The sequence below is a fragment of the Hyperolius riggenbachi genome, chromosome 5 (genome assembly GCF_040937935.1).
Source record: "Hyperolius riggenbachi isolate aHypRig1 chromosome 5, aHypRig1.pri, whole genome shotgun sequence".
Classification (NCBI taxonomy): domain Eukaryota; kingdom Metazoa; phylum Chordata; class Amphibia; order Anura; family Hyperoliidae; genus Hyperolius; species Hyperolius riggenbachi.
Genome location: NC_090650.1, coordinates 283,654,911 through 283,680,996, shown reverse-complemented (window position 1 = coordinate 283,680,996; position 26,086 = coordinate 283,654,911). Strand labels below are relative to the sequence as shown.

The 26,086-nt window shown below is 42.5% G+C and overlaps 1 protein-coding gene across 3 annotated transcripts in view; it reads right to left on the bottom strand.

Annotated features, from left to right (window-relative positions):
• Positions 1-26,086, bottom strand: part of SLC66A2 (solute carrier family 66 member 2) — a 157,189-nt gene that overhangs the window by 5,588 nt on the left and 125,515 nt on the right. The gene's annotated exons all lie outside the window — the stretch shown is intronic.

Sequence of the window (26,086 nt, the reverse complement as noted above, 5' to 3'; positions counted from 1 at the left end):
AGCCAGCTAAGCTACCTGCATGTTTGGGGATGTGGGAGGAAAACTTGCCTTCAGAGTTTGTGTTGCTCTGTATGGGGAGTGTAGCAATCATTGTGCAGATTTGGTGTATCATCTACTATTGCTGTCCCCTCTATTATGCCGTGTGTTATTCACTCACTGAGCAAATACCTTTTAAGAGAGCAAACTTTAATTGTTATTCAGAACTTCTAATGAATGGGAAACCCCTTATGAGAAAATCTTGAGCTTTTTTCTGGTCACGCTTACGCGTGTGGGTACTTCAGCCAACAGCAAATATCAGCCAGGATGTACTAGTGGGAGAAGCAGTAGAGCTGCACTTGTTGGTATAGAGTTGGTATACACTTAATATAGAGAAACAGCTGGCAAGACAGACCAGACAGAGGAACAGTTTTCTACGTCAATCCATCAAGGGGGAAAAAAAAAAAAAAAAAAAAAAGGAAGAACTGAAAGAGGACACATCACCAGCCAGTCTAGGAGGACAAAGCACCAGTCTGGTAAGACAAAAAGGAAAAGGCACAGGAGCAGACATACAATCAGGTGCCACTTCATGTGCACTGTCTGCCACACTCTCTGTCCTCAGTCCATGTTCCACTTTTCTTCCTCCCCCATCCTCACTCTCTTACTGCCCCACTATCTGGCTGCCATTTCCTGCCTCTCACTGGCTAAAGCTTACTGTTTGGAACAGCTTTCTTCCACTCTCAGTTTGCCTATCACTTCCCCATCTGTTTATTGCAGCCCATTGCCTTTCCCCACCTCCTTTTCATGGAGCATAATCTTTCTGCCATGCTTTTCACTGCACACATGCTGCCTGCCATGGTTTTCCTGCAACTACCTTTGTCTCCCTGCGCACAGCCTGCCTGCCATTGTTCTCCTGCCACTACCTTTGTCTCACTCTACAGTCTGCCTGCCATTGTTTTCCTGCCACTACCTTTCTCTCACTGCACGCAGACTGGCTGCCATTGTTCTCCTGCCACTACCTTTCTCTCACTGCACACAGCCTGCCTGTCATTGTTCTCCTGCCACCACCTTTCTCTCACTGCACACTGTCTACCACTACCTTTCTCTCACTGCACACTGTCTACCACTACCTTTCTATCACTGCCCACAGCCTGTCTGCCACTGGTCTCCTGCTAATACCTCTTTTCCCTGCACACTGCCTGCCTGCTACTGTTCTCCTGCCCCTACCATTCACTGACTACACACTGTGTGTCCACCAAGCTCTCCTACCGCAACGTTTCTCTGACTGCAAACTGTGTCCACCAAGTTCTCTCCTATCACGACTGCATAATTCATGTTTATAATCTTTCCTCCACTACCCTTTCCACCCACCTACATCTTTCTCTCTGTCTTGCCTGTGTTACTCTTCTGCAATCACTAATCCTGTGTCTTTCTTTCACTCTCGCCACTGTGTGGAAGACTTACTATCTTATGACCCCTCTCTAGCTTTCCCTACACATACTCTCAGTATGCCTCAAATAAATGACAAATTCTTTACCTATTCCATCTATAGGGACACGTCTGTGCTACAGAAATATCAAATTACTGATTCTTCTTTCATCTGAACAATCTTCATTTGAAAATATGGTAAAAAGAATTCCCAAGTCACCTCTTTTTGACTTATATGATGGATTAATAGTGTTAGAAAAATGCACAAACTTTAAGCACTGCTCAATAAAAAAAAGCTTAGTGTCATTTATGTAATTTTGAGTCTCATAACTACAGGACCACTGCTCTATGCTTACAAAGTAACAGTGCTTCAGTGTCCTGCTTTTGCCCTGTAATATAGCACAATGTCATTTACAGCACTAAATACAAGATATTAGAAAAAAAGCTCTGTGGGATCTATAAAGGAGATATACTACAGTAATACAAGCCAGAGATTGTGAAGAACCTGAGTCTACATGCCTAAAGTCTCTCATAAGTTTTATTGCTAAAGGGGAATGTGATTGATTCCACGTTACACTACATTCAACGACTACTAAAAGTACAACATTGCCTGTGGAAAAAGAAAAGTATTCACAAAACACCACTTTAAAAAAACAAAAACAAAAACTCCAGGAAGCCCTGAAAGGCCTGTCAGTAGCCATTTACTGTCACATAGGAGCTATGACAGCCCCTAGTGGCTGCCATATTTATTTCCAGTTACAGAATGAATATTGCCTAGCTGTCAAGCTGATTTGCTATTCTTCTTGCCAGGACTTGCACTTCTGCACTGCTTTTATCTTTTTCGGAATGTGCCAAAAAACACACACATTACAAACTAAAAGTTTATTGCAAATGAATGGCCATAAAAAATCTAGTTGCATGAGAATATGTATTCTGTGTGTCACTGACCAGGGGTGCTTTATTTTTATTTTTTGGAGGGAAGTATTAAAATGTTTGATTCATTTTTTTTTTCATTTCTACTAGGGGCTGTCATAGCTCCTATGTGACCGTAAATGGCTAGTGACAGGTCTGATAAGACCCCTGGTATTACGCCTATAACTGATGGAGATCAGCAGCAGAGAATTCTTATACACACACTAAGCAATTTTCCTGTCAGAGCGATCATTTCCAGTAGGTCTGATCTGCTTCCGATCAGGAAAGGCATTGATTTTGAGATCAGTACTGCATAAAATCGATCTCTTTCTCAATGGGAAATACTTGAAATTATCAATCAGCCTTTAAGGTGGATACACGCATCCAATTTTGTTTGGCTAATAACTGACAAATGTAACCACCTCCATGTAGTATGAACATCAACAGATCCTGAATACTATGAACAGATGTATGTAGTATGAGGGCTTACCAACACAAAGTGGTAAAACCCCCCAAAAATTGGCCAATCAAAATTGCATGTGTGGACCAGGCTTCATTACACTACATCACAAGAAAAGCACTTTCAGGTTTCAGGCCTGCAGATCATGGAGATTGTTTGCTGTGTTGACTTATACTTGAGATTACACGTTTTATTAACATGCAGTACATCAACACATTGCATTAAAATGATAATGTATAAAGTAGATAGAAGAAGCATATGGGCTACAACAATTTACCAAGTATAGCATAAAAACTTATTTCCAACTCAGTCAGTAAGAGGAATCAGCCATCTCAACTGCATATATTTGAAAATAGCCTGAAAGTGGCAAATACCTATCAAAGCTTCCTTGTAGCTTGAGATTCTTCTCTAATCAATAAGAATGTCATACCTACCATCAGAGCCGGTCTTTGGGGGTGGCAAGTGGGGCAATCGCCCCAGGCCCCGCACCCTCTGCAGTGCTGGGGAGAGCGGGCATAGTTGTTAAAACTCACGTGTCTTCACTGATGCTCCCAGCTACCATCTATTTCCTCTCCCAGCATCTGTGTATTGGTAACAGCGCCCTCTATGATGACGTGACCGCATGTCACCACAGGGGGGCACTGCTACCAATACACAGATGCCGGGAGAGGAAATAGATGGTAGCTTAGCTGGGAGCATCGGTGAAGACGCGTGAGTTTTAACAACTATGCCCGCTCTCCCCAGCACTGCAGCCACCTTATCTAACCTGTACTGCAGGGCACCTACCTCTCTAATCTATACTGCAGGGCATCTACCTATATAATCTATACTGCGGGGCACCTACCTATATAATCTATACTGTGGGGCACCTACCTATCTAACCTATACTGCAGGCTGGCACCTATCTAACCTATACTGCAGGCTGGCACCTATCTAACCTATACTGCAGGCTGGTACCTATCTAACCTATACTGCAGGCTGGCACCTATCTAATCTATACTGCAGGCTGGCACCTATCTAACCTATATTGCAGGCTGGCACCTATCTAATCTATACTGCAGGCTGGCACCTATCTAACCTATACTGCAGGCTGGCACCTATCTAACCTATACTGCAGGCTGGCACCTATCTAATCTATCCTGCAGGCTGGCACCTATCTAATCTATACTGCAGGCTGGCACCTATCTAACCTATACTGCAGGCTGGCACCTATCTAATCTATACTGCAGGCAGGCACCTATCTAATCTATACTGCAGGCTGGCACCTATCTAACCTATACTGCAGGCTGGCACCTATCTAACCTATACTGCAGGCTGGCACCTATCTAATCTATACTGCAGGCTGGCACCTATCTAACCTATACTGCAGGCTGGTACCTATCTAATCTATACTGCAGGCTGGCACCTATCTAATCTATACTGCAGGTTGGCACCTATCTAACCTATACTGCAGGCTGGCACCTATCTAACCTATACTGCAGGCTGGCACCTATCTAACCTATACTGCAGGCTGGCACTTATCTAATCTATACTGCAGGGCACCTATCTAATCTGTACTGCAGGGCACCACCCTACCTAATCTATACTGCAGGCACCTATCTAATATATACTGCGGGGTACCTACCTAACTAATCTGTACTGCAGGCACCTTCCTATCTAATATGTACTGCAGGGCACCTACCTACCTATCTAATCTGTACTGCAGGGCAACTACCTGTCTAATCTATACTGCAGGCACCTATCTAATCTATACTGTAGGGCACCACCCTATCTAATCTATACTGCAGGCACCTATCTAATATATACTGTGGGGTACCTACCTAATTAATCTATACTGCAGGCACCTATCTAATCTATACTGCAGGGTACCTACCTACCTACCTATCTAATCTGTACTGCAGGGCATCTACCTGTCTAATCTATACTGCAGGCACCTATCTAATCTATACTGCAGGACGCCTACCTATCTAATGTATACTGCAGGGCACCTACCTATCTAACCTATACTGGAGGCACCTACCTATCTAACCTATACAGAGTGCGTGCTTCCACAACGTGTGTATCCACAGCATATGTATCTAGGCCCCGCATATGACACTCGCCCCAGGCCCCGCATACTGAGAGAGCCATAAGCGTATGTTTCAAACTGGTATAGTGCGCATGCGCAGCAGAGAGCTCACGTCCCTGCTGCCATGGAGATGTGTATACAGTTGATCCTCTGGGCAGCTGAAGTGTCAGAAACGTCTTCAGCTTCTCTTGGGTTTTAGCAACATCAGCAATTTCCCAGAGAGCCAGACAGGAGAAATACCAACTAACAGCTTGTACAATTAGCTAGCCGACTTGGGGGTTGATTTACTTTCAGGGTGGGACAATTGGAGTGGCCGTTAGTTTTGCAGGAAGTACGAGTAAGTTAGTAGTGCATGCTACAGCTGTAGCGTGTCTACTTTGAATATTTTACTTGAGCTGTGTAGCTTAGTGCATCAACCCCTGACTGTGAGCCAGATGTAGCAATCAAAAGAGCCACATCTGGCTGCTGAGCCATAGGTTTCCCACCCCTGCAATAGAGTAACTGAGAAACATAAGCTACATACACATTGAAAGATAGATCGTGAGAAACAACTAATGAACAATTGTTCCACGATTCAGCTTTTAAGATATTTACGTGATGTGCTGTTAACATTGGGCTGTGCTCTTAGAAGACTGTCAAATTATACAGTAAACACTGGGATTGCTACACGATTGTGAGATTGTGCCATAAGCTGCACAGACACATCCTTTAATAATTGTTCATAGCTCTCTACACACTGCTGACTATGAACCATTATCTGCCGATGTGATCCGCCATGACAGTCGTTGGAAACTCACGGGAATCGTTGTAGATAATTTGTCTAACCTGTTGGATGATTATATACTGCATATTAGCTGAACAATGAGTAGTTCTTAATTTGGGTGATGTTTGCCCCAGTGTTTACAAGTCTTTACGGTTAGTCTACCTGTATACCACCCTTGAGTGAAATAATGTATAGAAGTGTGAACCTACCACATACATCAAATACTTCCACATGTTTCTACTGATACTGCACCCACTACAAACAGGTGCATATCATATGACAGGTAAACAGCACTAGGATCCAGTACCCAACTTACAGATCAGAGACCCACACCAGTAACCTGCATTTATCAAATATACCCAATGCAGGTTTCTACCGCTTTCATGGAGGCTTTCTTCAAAAAAAAAAAAAAAAAAAAGACCCACAAGCTTATGCGATACGGTTGAGTAATGGCCCGTACTCACGGGCTGCAAATGTTGCCCGTCGCCAGCACACGTGAGCGTGTGGGCGACAGGCCGGCGACAGCTTCTCGACAGGTCCCTCCGCGTACACACGCAGAAGAGGGACCAGCGGCGAGGCGGAAGCTGTCGCCGACGTTCCTCCTCCCTCCGCCGGAAGCTCCATATACTTTAATGGAGGTTGCTGGCGCTAGTCCGCGTACTCACGCGGACTAGCGACAGTTGCGGCGGGGGTGCGGCGGCGACTGTCGCCATGCGATTGAAACTTTCAATCGCATGGCGACATGAGCGACGGGCGACAGTTCGGGGTGCGCGCGCGTGCAACGGCCCATACTCACGGGCGACCTGTCGCCGCAACACGCGCGCACCGCGTGTTGAGGCGACAAAAGTCCCTCGTGAGTATGGGCCATAAAGTGTGTGAATCCATAGCGTTTTTTTTCTATGATTGTAATAGAACGGGCTGGCTCCTCTGAGTATTTAAGCATGTTCTTCTCTATCCTAATGCTGAAACATTCATTCGGGATGCCTCTGGTTTAATAAAGAATTCAAGTGAAGGCATTTGATTCATCCCCAAAGTCTGTCTTCAAGGAACATGGTGCTAAAAACAAATAAATGCTTTCAATAAACAGGGATGGGCCTCTGTTGAACTACACAAGAAAGACTTGCTATAACCTTTGCCAGGAAAAGTTAAGTGTGCTTTGTGACTTTCCTGTTCTCTTTGCACAGTTAGCGGTCTCAGTGGTCAATTTGGAAAACAATAACATATTATTTTATACTGGCTTTTCTCTGTCCTTAACGTCTAAGCAGAAAACACAATAACACATTCCAGAAGTTATTTAGCATTCCCTGCTAAGCCATAAGCACACTTTTTTTGTGACATGGTATTTAGTGTATCCTCTTTTCCAGCAATGAATTTTCTTTGGTTCTTAAGGCAGATGTTAAACTGCACAACTCTAACCAAGTGAGTAATAAACCTACTTTGTTAGCAGATGGTAAAAAGAACAAAGTGGATTATGCCAATCGTGGTTTTTCATATGCTGGTAAGATGGTGTTTACTGTCACAATTCATTTGATTTATTTCATGTGCTGGGAAGATGGTTTTTAATGCAATAGTTCTTTTTAGCTTAGAACCAATTGTGCATGTAGTCGGCCCAGTCACGTTTGAACTCGGGATTTAAGATGTTTCCTCATCGCCAGAGTCTGTTTTATGTTATGTTTTGAGATACTATTGATCTAATCTATTTAGCCAGGATGCCTGTGGAAGCCTCCTGAAGTGACAACTGAGGCATCTAATGATATTTATGTCTGCTAAAGAATGTTTCTCCTTTGTATGTCAGTATATATAAGCTGTGTTTTTTACATTTTGTCAGTATATGCAAGAACCAAGTCCGAAGAAGGCTTATTAGCCGAAAGCTTACTGTTTATTCAGCTCTAAGTTAGCCAATAAATGACATCATCCTGAATCAAAACTTTGTGGTGTAACCAAAACATGCAATTTGTGAGGATTTCCAATCATTAGGTTAATCCTATTATGATTTTCAGAATATTATAATCATTCTTCCGCTATGGTTTTATAAAGTGTCTAGCCCATGATGGCTGATTTCCACAGCATTAGAGACTTGTAGTTGCATGCTAGCCTTATAATTGGACTAACTTCATCATTAACCCATTCAGGTTCCGTCGTTTTCACGTGAGAAATGTTCACTTCCCATTCATTAGCCTATAACTTTATCACTACTTATCACAATGCACTGATCTATATCTTGTTTTTTCCGCCACCAATTAGGCTTTCTTTGGGGGGTACATTTTGCTAAGAGACACTTTACTGTAAATGCATTTTAACAGGAAGAATAAGAAAAAAATGGAAAAATTCATTATTTCTCAGTTTTCAGCCATTATAGTTTTAAAATAATACATGCCTCCATAATTAAAACTCACGTATTGTATATGCCCATATGTCCCGGTTATTACACCGTTAAAATTATGTCCCTATCACAATGTATGGCGACAATATTTTATTTGGAAATAAAGGTGCATTTTTTCCATTTTGCATCTATCACTATTTACAAGTTTAAAATAAAAAAATATAGAAATATTTCATCTTTACATTGATATTTAAAAAGTTTAGACCCTTAGGTAAATATTTACATGTTTTTTGTTTTTTTTTATTGTAATGGTTTTTTTTTTTTTTTTATACTAAACATTTTATTAGGGTACTTTTGGGAGGGTGGGAGGTAAACAATAGATATATAATGTAAATGTGTGTTAATTCTGTTTTTTTTTTTTCAGGTGTAGTATTACTTTTTGGCCACAAGATGGCTGCCATGAGTTTGTTTACATGACGTCACTAAGCGTAGCACGCTCTTAGAGTGACTCATCGCAGAGGGAACGGCCAGAAAAGGCGCAGCTTCCGAGAGAAGCTGTCGCTTTTTCAGCGGGGGAGAGGAATCAATGATCGGCCTCCGTAGCCCGATACATTGATTCCTTGGCTACCGAATCCGCGGCCGGGAGTGCGCGTGCACGCGCACGATCGGCCGCGGGGGCGCGCGGTAGCGCGCATGGTTCCTGGACGTAGAAACTACGTCCAGTAACCAAAATAGGTTAATCATAAATGAAGATCTTGCACTCCTTAATTTGAAAAATATATGAAAAAAATAATCAGGTATATCAGCCATGCTAGCTAGTCTCTCATTATACTAATGCAAAAATATGATGTATTATAATCAGGAAATCATGGAGCAGTAGTCTTGCCTTATTGTAATAAAGGGGAGGATATACTGTATACTGTACACGAATGATGATGGATGTTGAATGGTGGTGATGAGTGGATTGTTAAGTGCAATTCCACTTCATTTCATAAACGCTAAATGCTTCTAGTTTGGCTATATAATGAGCGTGTTGCAAAGATAAAACGTAATCTTATTTTAGCTGGATTAGTTTGTATTTACTATGCAATATACAACACAGCCATTTGCACGGTGCTTCTAGCAGAAATTGTTACATATAGGGGTGTCAAAGTTTGCCGTCAGTAACCAATTGGGCCAGATGCTGAAATTAGTAAGGGCTATGGCTCACTAGTAAAGGCTATGGCTCACACAGAGCAGGATTATCCACCAGGTAACCTAGGCAGGTGCTTGGGGCCCAGTGGGTGCCAAGGGGCCCACCTGCCACCTTCTTTGACCCCTCTCCTCTTCAATTTACCAAAAGCACTACAAGGGGGGCCTCAAATCTACTGAAAAAGGTGAAAAAGCCTCCTTGCTAAACTGCTATGCAAAACAATGCTACAGATGCTGAAAAGCGGACACAACTTGGTTAGGGGGCTCTGCCCATTACTGTGCATGGGCGGGCGGCCTGGCAATCCCCCCCCTCTCCCCCGTCGTGCGCACACCTGCACTGCACCTTTGCCGACTTGCTGAATTTATGAACTTACAGGGAGGATTGTGGCGTATCCACAAGGTGGAGGACGGCTGTGAGGGAGCGACTGGGCTGCAAGGGACTGGAGAAAGCCCCAAGTATGTATGAATTTTTTCTTTTAAGTCATCTCAGGTACACTTTAAATATGAAAAGACTTGTAGGGAAAAAAAACTATTTAAGTGAAGAAAAAAAAAATCTCACTCACCGTAAAAAGTTTTGATTATTTTCGTATTAAAGGGAACCTGATGTGAGAGGTATATGGAGGCTGCCATATTTTCCTTCTAAACAATACCATTTGCCTGACAGCCCTGCTGCATCACACACATGAAACAAGCATGCAACCAATCAAGTCAGGTTTATGACAGAACCATCTGATTTGCAGAGGCAGAGGATCGGCAGGACAGGCAGACAATGTGCATTGTTTGAAAGAAAAACATTTTTGGGCAGACTTCATATCCTTCTCACTTTAGGTTCCCTTTAAAAGGCAGTAAAATGTGTTTTTCTCTACATTTGCAGATACCTGACTTAGGAGGAGTTCTGTATTCGGGTCTTTGCTTTTATGTCTACCTGGTTACATATAAGGCAAGACAGCAACACGTTAGGTAGCATGGAATAACAGATACTGTATTTTTTAAAAAATTGATAACTTCACAAGAAAAACAGAACTCTTGATCTCCGTTATGAAATGGGTTCAATTCTGAGTTTACCTGGAATCATGTAACATGCCTTGCTTTGTTTACTGCCATTCTAGGTCACTGTGACATTTTGTGCCGAAAGCAAAATGGGTTTCCAAAAAAATGAAATTAATTTCATTATAAGATGTTCACCGCCAGATGATGCTTCATATTTATCCTGTCTCCTACCCTTATTTGTTGGTCAGTCGTAGCCCATGCAGTAATACTAAGCCTTTTGATAAACAAAAATATTTTTTAAACATATATATTTACATATGTAAATAAATATGTATATATGATCATAAATAACTTTTTGCAGTTCTTAACTTTTTTTTCCAACAAAGTGAACAACCTCTACCCTGGAAAATATGTGAAGTAGTGGATGACCCTCCCCATTAAACTCTGCTTACCATACCTCAACCACAGTAGCTTGATATGAGATGCAGTATATTTAGACCTACTGCTGGTGCACTTCAAATGCTCTCAGCTCTGCCAAATGAAACTTCTATGCGATTATAGATACCAATTAACTCTGTGAAATTCCCAACGGAATCCAAAATTACTTAGACTTCACCTTGTGGTAGGATTTACTATATGCAGAAAGTTCTTCTTTAGTACAGGCATATGGTCACTGGCTAGAGGTGATATAACAGCAGGTGACCAATGTAGCCATAAAGTCACGGTGCATGCACAGGATTCATACTATACTGTAAGCTGACAGGCATAGTTATACAGTGTAGGTAGGAGCTGGTAAGCACTTAAAAGAAAACCTGAGCTGAAAATTAAAAGTCAAAATAACCATACACAGGTCATACTTACCTCCTGTGTGGTCTACTCCTCGATCTTTTTCCTCTCCTGCATCCTGTTTGTCCACTGTGATCAATGGAATTCTCCGTCCACCATTTTGAAAATGGCCATTACCCCATAACAGCTGTCTGGTCGGCACACTGTTAAACTGTAACATTGTCGACTTGAGCCATAGGGAAACATAGACATTAACTGGCACCTCAGTTGTCCTCTCAGCTATAACTGACAGCAACTGATAGATTTCAGTTCTGACAAAACGTTGTTAGAACTGGAAGGGATCAGGGTCAGAAGAAAATGGTGGGCTTTTGAGAAAAACTGATGGCAAGGTAACTATGTAATGTTCATTTGAAGTTACCTCGTGTTTATTTTAAATAATTTTACTCAGTTCAGGTTCCCTTTAAAGAGGAACTCCAGTGAAAATAATGTAGTAAAAAAAGTGCTTCATTTTTTACCATAATTATGTATAAATGATTTAGTCAGTGTTTGCTCATTGTAAAATCTTTCCTCTCCCAGATTCACATTCTGACATTTATTACATGGTGACATTGTTACTGTGGGCAGGTTATTTAGCTGTTTCTAGCTGCTCTGTCTGTTAGACAGCTAATAACAGCTATTTCCTGTCTCTGAACATTGTTACATTGTGGCAGTTTGCCAGCAGTACCGCGGTATTCAGAGCCTCTTGTGGGAGGGGTTTCAGCACAAAATCAGTCACACAGCGCCCCCTGATGGTCTGTTCGTGAAAATCATTGTCTTTCTCATGTAAAATGGGGTATCAGCTACTGATTGGGAAAAAGTTCAATTCTTGGTTGGAGTTTCTCTTTAAAGCAGGTGTGCTGGTTTCAGAGGAGATGGTGGATGATGAAGACAGTTAAGTAACAACGTTACACAGCAGCACACTGAACAGCAGCATTAAAGAGTAACTGTTAGCCCCCAAAGTGAAATTTAAATCTGTACAGCAATGTTTTATTTAGTATTAAACTGATCAAAAAAGCCAATGCAGAACTGACAGGGAGAGAGAGCGGCAGCACTTCCAGCCGGAGCACCGCAGAGCAGCCGCTGCCGTGCATCTCTCACATGTGATTCTCTCACATGTGACTCGGCGGCGGCTGCTCTGCGGTGCTGCGGCTGGAAGTGCTGCCGCTCTCTCTCCCTGTCAGAGCGGTCAGCTGTTTGTGGTGCAAATAGATCGGCACCTGGTCCTGGGGGGGGGGGGGGGGGGGAGAGGGCAGACATAGGCATGCTCTTCAATAGTATCTGATATGCGGCTTTGCGTCGTTAGCTTGGGAAAAAGGCTACATAGTAGCAAAATTATATAGATTTTTAAGTTCTGCATTGGCTTTTTTGATCAGTTTAATACTAAATAAAACATTGCTGTACAGATTTAAATTTCACTTTGGGGGCTAACAGTTACTCTTTAAGCTCTCTCTCCCCTCTTCCAGTGCCACACTGTCCATTTCTACTTGCACAGTTCATGTAAATTCAGTAGTCAGTTTTACAAATGCACAAGCACATTGGCCAACCACTTCTCAAATCTACCAACTCCAGATACATTGCTTTTAATTACATTGTATACAAAAGATACAAACTATCTTCACATATCAAATGACAAAATGAAATCCTGCTGCCTCTCAAAGAGCTACTATCACAAAAAATAAATAAAACAGATATTTACATGAAGTACATTTCTACCAGGGTATAATGCACCATAAATTACTTTTCTCCTATATTGCTGTCTCCTATATTGCTGTAGGCGTAAAAATCTGACAGATTTTGGACTTGTCCATCTTCTCACTGGGAATTCTCACCATTTCCTTGATTCTTTGAAAGAATTCTAGGTCAGGCCTAGTGCACACCAAAACCACTAGCAGATCCGCAATATGCTAGCGGTTTTGGGAGCGGATTTCAGAGCGATTCTAGGTATGTTTAGAGAGGTTTTCTAAACATACCTTGTGGTTTTGGGTGCGTTTTTGTGTTGCAGATTACACATATTGTTACAGTAAAAGCTGTTATTGAACAGCTTCTGTAACAAAAATGCCTGGCAAACCGCTCTGAAGTAGTGTTTTTCAGAGCGGTTTGCGTTTTTTCCTATACTTTACATTGAGGACGAAATGCTTCTGCAAACCGCAAACGTGCAGCAGGAGGTACGTTTGCGGCTAGGCAAAAACCTCAAACCGCCGGTGTGCACCATTGCATTGCAATACATTAGCCAATCGTTTTCACAGGCGGATGCGGCCGGCGGATCGCTCCAAAAACCACTCGGTGTGCACTAGGCCTAAGTGATTTATATAAAGATGCACGCTATTTTGGGAGCTGGACTGAGTAACTGCGATTCAGTAACTGCTTTTGAAAATAAAGGAAACCCTGATAATCCCTCATGAAGAGATGGAACAGTCTAAAACCTGTCTGATTTTTTACTGCCTACTACTTAGAGGGCGTCATTACAGTTGGTGTCACCCAGTGCAGAAACCCATGGTGTCACTCCACCAGATTAAACAAAACCAATAATACCGTTATTGTAGTAAGGCTACTAGTTAATTTCATTTCTTGAGAATGGAATTGGGAATGGGTTATATACTGGACCCAATTGCTACAGGGGGAGAGAGGAGTTTTATACTGGCCACACTTTGCCATAGGGGGTATGTATGCATGTGGTGGTGGTGGTGGTGGTGGGGGGGGGGGGTGGCCACTCTTGCTAAGGGGAAGTAAGGGAGAAGTACCGCACTTGATACCTTTGCTATGGGGTGGGGGGAGGGAGAATAGGGATTGCTATGTAGGGATAGGGGGAATTTCTGTCCATGCTTGCTATGGGACACCTTTGCTAAAGGGTGAAGAGGAGAAGGTTAAAGTGATCATCCCGTGGCCCTGGTGGCCTACTACTATAAGTGGCAGCAGGATATGGAAAAAAAAGTGATTTGTAGAGCATTTTCTTCTGTAATAAATGTACATTTTATGGGTAGGCATACACATACATTTTATATTGTTCACTTTTTTGAGATACTGGTCCTTCAGATTCCACTTTGTAACAAACCACAGTTCTCTATTTTGTTCATATGCCTCTGCCACGTGACTTTCATGGTTCAACTCCTCACACTTCAGATATAAATAAGTGCCTCTTCCATTAAATCAACATTGTGCAAGACTTTCCATAAGTTAATTCTGCACTTAAAAAAATAAATAAATACATTACATTTGGAAGCTGACAGACATTTAATGTGATTGCAGTACTGTTGCTGCTGTGTTATCTGTCTCTGTGAAGCTTAATGTGATGGCCTGTGTTATTCAGTAATCTCTCTCTCTATATGATGTATGCTGATAAAGCGGCGTCCCTTATTTCTCTGGAGCAGTGTGGGAGACAAAAAACACGTGTCTTTTTTTTCTGCTATTTTTATTTCTGCAATTAACTTCGTTTCTCTAATTCTATTTTATACAGACAAATGATATTGGGTTCCCCGTGGTCCATGAATCATATCCCTGTTGAACGCTGTCATTTGTCTTTGTACAATTTGTGATTTGTAAATATCTGTGTGGAGAACAAAAATGCAATCCATATCTCAGTGGCTATATTAAGACGCTGGAATGTGAAATGACAGGCCAGAATCTCGTCTCTTGTACTTTCACAAAATCAGCATTAGCCCTGGCAGAGACAAGTTGCTGCTGGCATGGCCACTTTCCTAGCTCTGCTAATAAAGACGACTTTCCACTAAGGGAACCTTACATTTTCCCATAGGATAAAACTTTTTTTTAAATAAAAAAACCCCACTTAATAATACAGCATCACAAGTGAAAGTAATGTCAAAGAATTGGGCTAAAACAAAAAATGAACACATATCCAAGGAAACGAATAAGCTCCACCAAGGAATATGGTGTTAAAGGGGTTCTTCCGCAAATGAGGAAAAAAATAAAAAGTGGTTTATGCATAAACTATTAAACATCCTTCTAAAATAGTGTAAAAAGTTTTTTTAAAAAAATGAATGGTTTCATCAATATAAGATGTATTGTAAATAGTGACGTATGAAGGACTGGCAGGCTAATCCATTTGCTAGGGGTGTTTTTTTTTTTCTTTCTTTTACAACCACAACTGCTGCCTACATAGTTTGGTCGCAATAGCTGGTCGCAATAGCAGCATAGGGGGCGATATACAGGCTGGGAACGCGAAGAATCACTCGCGTTCCCATGCCTGTCGGCTGGTGACGGCCAAACCGGAAGTGTTCGCCGGCGGGTCCTGGAGCGTCAGAGCGGGGCTGCGAGGGCACCGATCGGCTGCTGGGGGCTGAGGGAAGCCCCAGGTGAGTAAATCTCATTTTTTATTGTTGACTTAAGTTTTCCTTTAAAGGTGGTTTATTACACCTGAGTTCAATTTCTGTAGTCACCCCCAGGCCTGATTACTGCCACACCTGTTTCAATCGAGAAATCACTTAAATAGGAGCTATCTGACACAGATAAGTAGACCAAAAGCACCTCAAAAGCTAGACATCATGCCAAGATCCAAAGAAATTCAGGAACAAATGAGAACAAAAGTACTGTAATTGAAATCTATCAGTCTGGTAAAGGTTATAAAGCCATTTCTAAAGCTTTGGGACTCCAGCAAACCACAGTGAGAGCCATTATCCACAAATGGCAAACACATGGAACAGTGATGAACCTTCTCAGGAGTGGCCGGCCGACCAAAATTACCCCAAGAGCGCAGAGAAAACTCATCCGAGAGGCCACAAAAGACCCCAGGACAACATCTAAAGAACTGCAGGCCTCACTTGCCTCAATTAAGGTCAGTGTTCACGACTCCACCATAAGAAAGAGACTGGGCAAAAACGGACTGCATGGAAGATATCCAAGGCGCAAACCACTTTTAAGCAAAAAGAACATTAAGGCTCGTCTCAATTTTGCTAAAACAACATCTCAATGATTGCCAAGACTTTTGGGAAAATACTTTGTGGACCGACGTGACAAAAAAGTTGAACTTTTTGGAAGGTGCGTGTCCCGTTATATCTGGCGTAGAAGTACCACAGCATTTCAGCAGAAGAACATCATACCAACAGTAAAATATGGTGGTGGTAGTGTGATGGTCTGGGGTTGTTTTGCTGCTTCAGGACCTGGAAGGCATGCTGTGATAGATGGAACCATGAATTCTACTGTCTGCCAAAAAATCCTGAAGGAGAATGTCTGGCCATCTGTTCGTCAACTCAAGCTGAAGCGATCTTGGGTGCTGCAGCAGGACAAGGACCCAAAACACACCAGCAAATCCACCTCTGAATGGCTGAAGAAAAACAAAATGAAGACTTTGTAGAGGCCTAGTCAAAGTCCTGACCTGAATCCTATTGAGATGTTGTGGCATGACCTTAAAAAGGCGGTTCATGCTAGAAAACCCTCAAATAAAGCTGAATTACAACAATTCTGCAAAGATGAGTGGGCCAAAATTCCTCCAGAGCGCTGTAAAAGACTCGTTGCAAGTTATCGCAAATGCTTGATTGCAGTTATTGCTGCTAAGGGTGGCCCAACCAGTTATTAGGTTCAGGGGGCAATTTCTTTTTCACACAGGGCCATGTAGGTTTTGAGTTTTTTTTCTCACTAAATAATAAAAACCATCATTTAAAACTGCATTTTGTGTTCAATTATGTTATCTTTGACTAATAGATAACGGTTTTTGATGAGCAGAAACATTTAAGTGTGACAAACATGCAAAAGAATAAGAAATCAGGAAGGGGGCAAATAGTTTTTCACACCACTGTATGTGTTTACATTGTTGCTAGGCAACCAGACCCGTGCAGAGACTCCTTTTGTGAAAAGAGTCATAAGCAGCTGGGAGAATCAGTCCCCTCTACACCATATGATTATTTGTCAGATTTGATTCAATTTGATTTGATTCATTGATTTAATTTGATTCAATATGACATGTCAGATTCATGATTCGATTCAATTTGAATCGAATCATGAATCAGACATGTCAGATTGAATCAAATCATATCAATGAATGAATCAAATTGAATCGAATCTGACAAAGAATCATGTGGTGTAGATGGGACTGATTCTCCTAGCTGCTTATGACTCTTTTCACAAAACGAGTCTCTGCACCCGGGGTCTGGTTGCCTAGCAACAATGTAAACACATATTCAGCAGCTCAGCTATTAGGGTTATAACCGAGATTCCTGCTAGAAGTGGGTTATACCACTGAAAACTATGTAGGCAGCAGTTATGGTTGTGAAAAGAAAGCAAAAAAAAAAAAAAAAAAAAAAAAACCCTTAACAAATGGATTAGCCTGCCAGCCGTCATCCATCAGTATTTACAATACATGTTATATTGATGAAACCATTCATTTTTAAAAAAAAAACTTTTTACACTATTTTACAAGGATGTTTAATAGTTAATGCATAAACCACTTTTTATTTTTTTCCTCATTCGCCGAAGAACCCCTTTAACTGACATATGTCCACCTCCGGACGCTGACCTACGAAGCATTTATGGCACCAGGCGGCATTCTAGGAACTACCCATACCCCGAAATGCTAAGGAGTGGTGGCACAATAATATTGCAGAAATGCAATATTATAAAAGGACTGTTTTACATCCTATACTGTATCTGTTAAATGTGGATTATACCCAATACCAATTCTAAAGTGGTGGCAATACTGTAGTTTTGAGATAGGAGGTCTTCATTGCAACACCGGGTGGTTGAGGATAATGTGAAACCCTCTGTAAGTGAAATGAAGCTCAAGCAAAAGTGGACCTTGCCACATGATATGTTCCTATAAATCCCCCCAAAATGGCTGGGGACGTGGGGGGAAGGAAACAGTGGAAGAATGTAGTCTAGATGCTATGGGGTGACTGGAAACATCTTATAGATATGAGAAAAACTCTCTGATGTTGCACAGCTATTAATGTTAAAAAAAAAAAACCTGCATGGAAGAGGGAGAAATAGTCTCCCAGTTATGTCAAAGTCTTGAAATAGTCTAAGCAGGGGTGCCTTAAGGGATAGGCAGTACAAGCATTGGTCTTCAGCAGCATGGTGGGGGAAGGTGCTGCAGCGGACCCGCGGCCACCCGCCGCTACTATTGTGCAGAACCTTCGTTATGTTGATTTATTCACTGGCTCTGGCTGGCACCACGTGCTCTCCGACTCCGGTGCCTGAAGCAGCAAGCCGCCATTACACACGCCCTGTCCTGCTCCTGGCCAATACAAGCAGTGTTCAACACTGCTCTTCCCACTCCTCCTCTAGTCCGGCCCCTTCTCCATAGCAGCAGCCGCACGGTTACTAGAAAATAATCGTAATGCGGCAATGTCTCACCTTGTGCGGTGCCGCCTCTAACTCTGCCCCCTGCCAGTCAACCAGGAGTCACCACATTTTAGCTCCTGCTGTCCAGACTGTGCCCCCGTCCTGCCCCATGGCCCTGTTTACCTTGTGCGGTGCCGCCTTTAACTCTGCCCCCTGCCAGTCAACCAGGAGTCACCACATTTTGGCTCCTGCTGTCCAGACTGTGCCCCCGTCCTGCCCCATGGCCCTGTATGGCAGCTTCCCTCCAGACGTGGCTGCGTTCCCCCCCCCCCCCATGCACTCTTCCAGGTGGAAGAAGGACCTCGAGGGAAGCCTCAGTAGCCTATGTCTGTGACTCAGGCACTGACAGGTAGCCAGCCTCAACGCAGCCTCACAGGAGAGAGACAGTCAGTGGGACCGGATGGACGGAGTGTTCACAGCACAGCAGCCAGCGTTATCTGACCTGGAGTGGAGCTGAACTGAACTGCTGAACTGTGAGTAGAGGATCGGCAGTAAAACGTGTGTCAGGCAGGCCTTCTTCACATCTTCAGACACACACAACTCTAGTGACCCCCCCTCCCACCTCTGTAGTGACAGGAGCAGAGACAGGATCGGAAGCGCTGTATGAGGTATCTGCTGCAGTGCTTCCGATCCTATCTCTGCTCCTTTCACTACAGGTGTGTGTGTGTGTGTGTGTGTGTGTGTGTGTGTGTGTGTGTGTGTGTGTGTGTTCACTGAAAATTTTCTGCCTGACTGCCCTGTGATTATCCTGCAGGACATATGGTTCCCATATGCTTCATCCTCTCTCTCCCTCCTACAATTATTTTCTGGTGCCACATTACCATTATTTTCTGGTGAGACGTTGCCGCATTACGATTATTTTCTGGTGAGACGTTGCCGCATTACGATTATTTTCTGGTGAGACATTGCCGCATTACGATTATTTTCTGGTGAGACATTGCCGCATTACGATTATTTTCTGGTGAGACATTGCCGCATTACGATTATTTTCTGGTGAGACATTGCCGCATTACGATTATTTTCTGGTGAGACATTGCCGCATTACGATTATTTTCTGGTGAGACATTGCCGTGTTACGATTATTTTCTGGTGAGACATTGCCACATTACGATTATTCTCTGGTGAGACATTGCCACATTACGATTATTTTCTGATAAAACATTGCCACATTACGATTATTTTCTGGTGAAATGCTGCCTTATTACGATTATTTGCTGGTAAAACTCTACCGTATGGTGAGACATTGCCGCATTACGATTATTTTCTGGTGAGACATTGCCGCATAATGATTATTTTCTGGCGAGACATTGCCGTGTTACGATTATTTTCTGGTGAGACATTGCTGTGTTACGATTATTTTCTGGTGAGACATTGCCGCATTACAATTATTCTCTGGTGAGACATTGCCACATTACGATTATTTTCTGGTGAGACATTGCCGCATTACAATTATTCTCTGGTGAGACATTGCCACATTACGATTATTCTCTGGTGAGACATTGCCACATTACGATTATTTTCTGGTGAGACATTGCCGTGTTACGATTATTTTCTGGTGAGACATTGCCACATTACGATTATTATCTGGTGAGACATTGCCACATTACGATTATTTTCTGGTAAAACATTGCCACATTACGATTATTTTCTGGTAAAATGCTGCCTTATTACGATTATTTGCTGGTAAAACTCTACCGTCTTACAATTATTTTATGGTGAAACATTGCTGCAATACGATTATTTTCTAGTGAAGCGCTGCCACATTTCGATTATTTTCATGGGGGCGCCACAGGTTTTCTCGCCTGGAGTGACAAAATGGCTATAGGCACCCCTGTCTATAAGAAACTATTTTTGAGGATGTTTCTGTAAAAAAAGGGCAAAACCAGGCATTAAATGCAACCGTGTAATTACTTGGCCACACAAGGAAATGGAAGGTTTGTTCTTTTTTGTTTTCTTATAGTTAAATAAATAATTTCAATTGTGAAGAGTCTTTGTTCTGTCTCATCACGTTCATCATTATAAAAGGTTGGGATGAAGCCAATTTATTTAAATTTCCATGTTTAATAAAAAACAAAACAAAAAAAATTTACATACAGTACGGATACTTTTTCACATGGTAGTACCCACACATACACTCTACAGCACACAATGTATTTTAATTGTTATTTTTGTCCTGCACATAAAAAAAACATGTAAAATAGATGGTGTCAATGCCAAAGTCTTGAGAAATCAGCAGCATGCTTTAAAAAGTTGACTTAGCTATCCAATAGACCTTGTTATCCTCATGGGCCTGCAGCTTAATCACATTGATTTTCTTGAATTCTACTTCTCAAAAATTTGTGTCAGCACATCTTCCACTGTAGAAAACAAAAGAGGGGGGCGGAAGCTTCCTTGTGTGCAGGACACTTTCTCAAAAATATCTTTATATCCTTTGAGCTGACAATTCTATTAAAGTTCTTGGTTTATTCCGAACCTCAGTATTCCCTCTGAACAGCATTTTCCACTTCAATTTACAAACAAGCAGGTTGGAGGGTCCTTTGCCTCGTCTACTACTTTTGCAAACAGATAAAGACAGAGTACAGCGATCTCACAGGATACATTCTGATCCCACCAAAACTCACAAAGACTAATAACGGAGAACATAAAACTGTTGTTCTTGTTGAGGATGTACAGCCTAAACACAAGGGTTCAGCAAACTGTGTGTTTACTTCATAGCAAGACTCCCATGTTGGACATCAGCTGCTCTCAGATCTGGGGAAGTCATTTGTCAAGTCTACCTCTCTTATTGCTGTGTTGATGCTTAAAATGGAAACCATAACAAAACGCTAACCACACTTCAGAGATCAGTACATTCCCAAGTCAATAACCATTTTCCCTATGATTTGTAAGTGAAATGTGCAACACAACCTTGTTCTGTAATTGATGTATAATATTAAAAATTGCAGGTACATAAGGGAAATAATAAACACTGCAATTAGTTATCACAACAGGATGCCCTTTTAAAACAGTCTATATGCAGGGAAGAAGTTACCATTAGGACCAGTTCACATTTTGTGCAGCAGCCCCTTTTCCATACTCTATGTTTAATAGAAGCTATAAGTACTTGAACAGGTGATAATTGTGTTTGTACAGACTCAGCTTAGCCCTATAGAGCCAGTTGCCAAATTTGAGAAAGATTACTCTAGCAGACTCTAGCTAAAGCCTGTTACACACGTGTGCCGCCAGAGAGGGGTCGGGACTTGATCCTTCAGGTGACAGTCCAGGGCCAAGGCTGTACAGACACATCCCAAGCCTACAGGCTAGTGACACATTCTGTAGCTTTGCAGGCATGGAGGGCTGACAGAGGAGCGCATGACAAGCGTCAAACATCGGGCGGGATAAGTGAGCAGAACAATCTGTACACCAGATTCTTGCCAATGACCCCTCACACCCAGGCCACTGCTTCTTCAGTCAGCTCCCCTCAGGCTGAAGGTTTCTGGGGATCTCCACCAGGACCTCTAAGCACAGGAACTCTTTTTTTTAACCCTCGGCAGTCAGGCAACCTGCTGAACACTCTACAAGTGGCCGCAGGCTGTCGTTATTGAAAATCTGTCTACTGAATCACAGCCACTTTAATGCATCTTGTGTGTACGTTTACTGGTTTTGATTTTGTGTTGTTATCCTCGGTTTCGCTTACTTGAAGCCCTGTATGTGCCAAACCCAATTTCAGACTCGACCCAGTTGTGCTTGGCAAATAAACATTTCAGATTCTGATTGCGGATTTGACACCACTCACCTCTTTAGCCTTCAGACTCTATAATGCGATGGATGGTTTCATAGTAGGCTCGGAAGCTCATTTCACATCCCCTTCATGTTGATTTTAGAAATTCCTTTCTCAAAGGAAATTAATTGTTTTCATTGATTTAAGCCCGATTTTGTCTTTTTGAATTACATGCTCAGTCTGAATTGCTCAGGGTTGTGTCGAACCAGAGATTTTCCAACAAGTCCTCAGGGCTTACCAATGGCGCACATTTTGTGAACCATTGGAAGGCTTCCTGGGCAGAAGCACAATAAGAGTAAGTGTAATCACTGGTTATTCCACTGTTTGTAAAAGTAAATCCACAACACATGGACTTTTGGTAAGGCCTGAGGATAAGCTTGAGATCCTCAGCTTTAGTCAACCCTACCAACACTTCTAGATATTTCTCATTTCCAGACGCCTGTATATCTGCAAATAATCATAGTATAAAACAAAGCATCCAGGTTCATAATTTATCTGTGGATGGCAAGGGAGACAATGATAAAGAGGTCTCCATTGGCAGATGCCCACACCAGAGTCGTCTTCTAATTTAAAAGTCTAAAACTCTAGAAAACAGACAGGATGAGTTAATTATGCATTCACAATTTAATAATGTATAACCACCAAATTTAACAAGCCTTTTACATTTGTCTAATTAATTCTCTAAGAAAAAGAAAGGCACAGAATAGTTTAGCAAAAATTATAGAGATTATAAAATAATTCTAGGTCTGTCTCTTGCGACCAAGAAATTAACCAATTGTGCTTCCAAGACCTGACTTTACATTTGACAGGGTAACACAATTTATGAGCAGTGCTGCTCGGATACCCCTTTTCAAAATCCGGATTGGATCTGGATCCGGATACCCAGATATCCGATCCGAGTCGGATATCTGAGTTCAAAATTTTCTGATCCGAATCCGAATCGGACATCCGACCCAAGTATCTGGGGTATCCGGGCAAATTCGGATATCTGGATAGAAAACTCCGAAGTGGCCTTTAAATTGCTTGAAAAACTTTTTTTTAGGGTAAATGAGGCATGTAGCATCATTTTTTTTTAAAAGGAAACACTAATTGATGATGTGGAGACTTAAACCCCCCCCCCCCCCCCACAAAAAATGGCTGTCATTTAACATCAGGACTAGGTTTCAGACAGCGGTCGTGCAGCCCACATTGTGTCCAAAGTCCAACCGCACAACTGGCAGTTTTCAGCCCAGACACCTCCAAAAAATTATGCAGCAATTGTGTTTTGGGTTAAATATAGGTGGTATCAGCACAGCAGCAGTAGCCTGTGGCACCCTGGTGGTGGGAGCAGCAAAGGCAGCAGGAGCAGCAGGTGTAACGTCTGCCAGGAGCATGCCGGAGGTGGCACTTGGCAGTGGCACAGGGCACTTTGCATGTGCAAAGTGCCACCTGCCATGTGCAAAGTGCAAAGTGCCAAGAGCCACGTGCCAAAGGCCACGTTCCAAGTGCAACGTGCCAAGTACAAAGTGGAAAGGAGTGGCTGGATAGTGTAATGGTTAAGGGCTCTGCCTCTGACACAGGAGACCTGGGTTCGAATCTCGGCTCTGCCTGTTCAGTAAGCCAGCACCTATTCAGCAGGAGACCTTAGGCAAGTCTCCCTAATACTGCTACTGCCTATAGAGCGCGTCCTATTGGCTGCAGCTCTGGCGCTTTGAGTCTGCCAGGAGAAAAGCGCTATATAAGTGTGTGTCTTACAAAGTGCAACGTGCCAAGTGCAAAGTGCCAAGGGCCACGGTATCTGAATCCGAATCTGCAAACTATTCCCGATTGACTGACTTCCCGTTGAGATTGGTTGTTGCGCAGGACGGAAATTTTGGGGAGAGCAGAGACTGGGACCATATGGCGGACAGGTGAGTCTGCTACACTACACAGCCCTCTTCACCTTTAAAAACCACTTACAGAACAGTGGTTGCTCAGTCGAACTGTCAAAAGAGCATCCAAATGAGTATGGTGGCTGGCCGTCATTCAATCCTTCCCAGGGAGTGCCTTTATAAAGCATACAGGAAATGCGGAGAATCCCCCATGAGGAGATGGACTAGTCCATAACCTGTCAGTTCTGTATTACCTAAGTAAGTGACAGCAACATAGGAACAAAGAAACATAGTGCATTTTAATCTGGGAGAAATGAACTTCTTATATGCATGTATACACAAGTATTTAAAATGTTACATTTTTTTAGCAATAGCGGTTCTTTAATGTAGTGAAGACCCTCCTTTGTTCCAGTAATGGAAATGGCAGGTTTACTTCACTTCTAGTTTCAAATAATGATCTTTGCTTTGTTTAGCAGGAGAGCATCTCTCTCTCTCTCTCGCTCGCTCGCTGTGCTTGATTACTGTCTTGAGACAAAGGCATAAAAGTGTAACCATTGTAACAAACTTCTTTTGTGACACACAATTATTCAAATCATCCTTTCCTAGCAACATCAGATGTGGTAACTAAGGACGTTTTTTTTTTTCTAACTTTTAGAAAATCGCCACAAAAGTACAACATATTCACTTCTACAGGAAAGGAAACATTGGTTTTAGTGACTTGGGAGACATGAAGTTCTGCAAGTAAATTATAATTAGCACAAAAAAAATCCAGTTGCTCTGAAAGCCTCATTTTGTGACCAAACTGGGGGAAGGCAAACTGTCTTATGTTCTATAACCCTTCAAGAAGAGAAAATTAAAGTACAACCCATTTCCCAAATAGCTGCGAAGTTGTGTAAAAGGCACAGTGGATATAAAAAGTGTACACATCACAATGAAAAAAAAAAAAAGACCACATCAACAGATCATTTCAACACCATTCCCACCTTGACCTACCATGACCTATAACCTGTAGAATGCAAGGGAGGTGTGGGGAATGCAAGGGGAGGTGTGTGCATTATTGTGCACACTCTTAGGGCCCATTCACACTAGAAGTGCTTTTCTGAGCGTTTTGCGATTGATTCACGGTTTTTAAAATTGCTCTTATTCACTTATTAAAATCACGGTATAAATTGCGGAAAAATTGCAGCGGTTTCGCAATTTTTACAGTGACTTTGATGGAAGTGAAAGCACTTCTAGTGTGAATGGGCCCTTAAAAAGACTCTGATGTGGTATTAAAAATTGCTTTTTACCCTATATTCAACAGGGGCATGTTTGCCCCGGCTAAATACGCCGCTATCCTGCAGCAGAACGAGGGGTCTTTACCCCCCCAAATCCCCCCCTGAAAAATCCATGACCAACTTGGTCGTAGATTTTGCTGCTCATGGAGGCAGAGCTAATGGCTGCAGCCTTTCCTCTCAGCGCGTCTATCAGCCGGCGGATCTCCGCCTCTCCCCCGCCCCTCTCAGTGAAGGAAGACTGAGGGGCGGGGAGAGGCGGCGATCAGCGCTGATAGACGCGCTGAGAGGCAGGGCTGCAGCCATTAGCCCTGCCTCAACAGGAAGCGCTCCCCGGGCACTACGGAGGGGATTTGGGGGGGTAAAGACCACTCGTTCTGCCGCGGGAGAGCATCGTTTTAGCAGGGGCAAACATGCCCCTGTTGAATATAGGGTTAAAAGTGATTTTTAATAACGCTTTAGAGTCTCTTTAAACTAACATTTTCTTATAGCATTCAGTCTTCTTGGGTACATACCTGTACTAATGGTATTTCCCTGACCTTTATAAAGTTGCCTACTACAGGAAAACCCATGGCTCACAGCAAACGTCCTAAGCATCAACGGGAACACAGTGAAGTCTGTCATCAAAAAATAAAGAAAATAATGCTTGCCAGGAACTAGACATCCCTCCAAAATGTATGAAAATCCAAGAAGAAAACTGGCCAGGGATGCAGCCAAGAACCATTCTGTAATACTGAAGGAGCTGCAGGAATTTCTGGCAAATACTGATTGTGTACTAAGTGTGACAACAATTTGAAAAGAAATACATCATGTCTCCAAAAAGCATGAGGGAAAATGTGTTGTGGTCTGATGAATCCAAGGTTAACAATTTTGGCCACAATTCCAGAAGGTGGGTTTTGCTCAAAAACACCACCATTCAGTTGAAGCATGGTGGCGGCAGAACCATGCTTTGAGTTGGCTTTTCTTCAACTGGAAC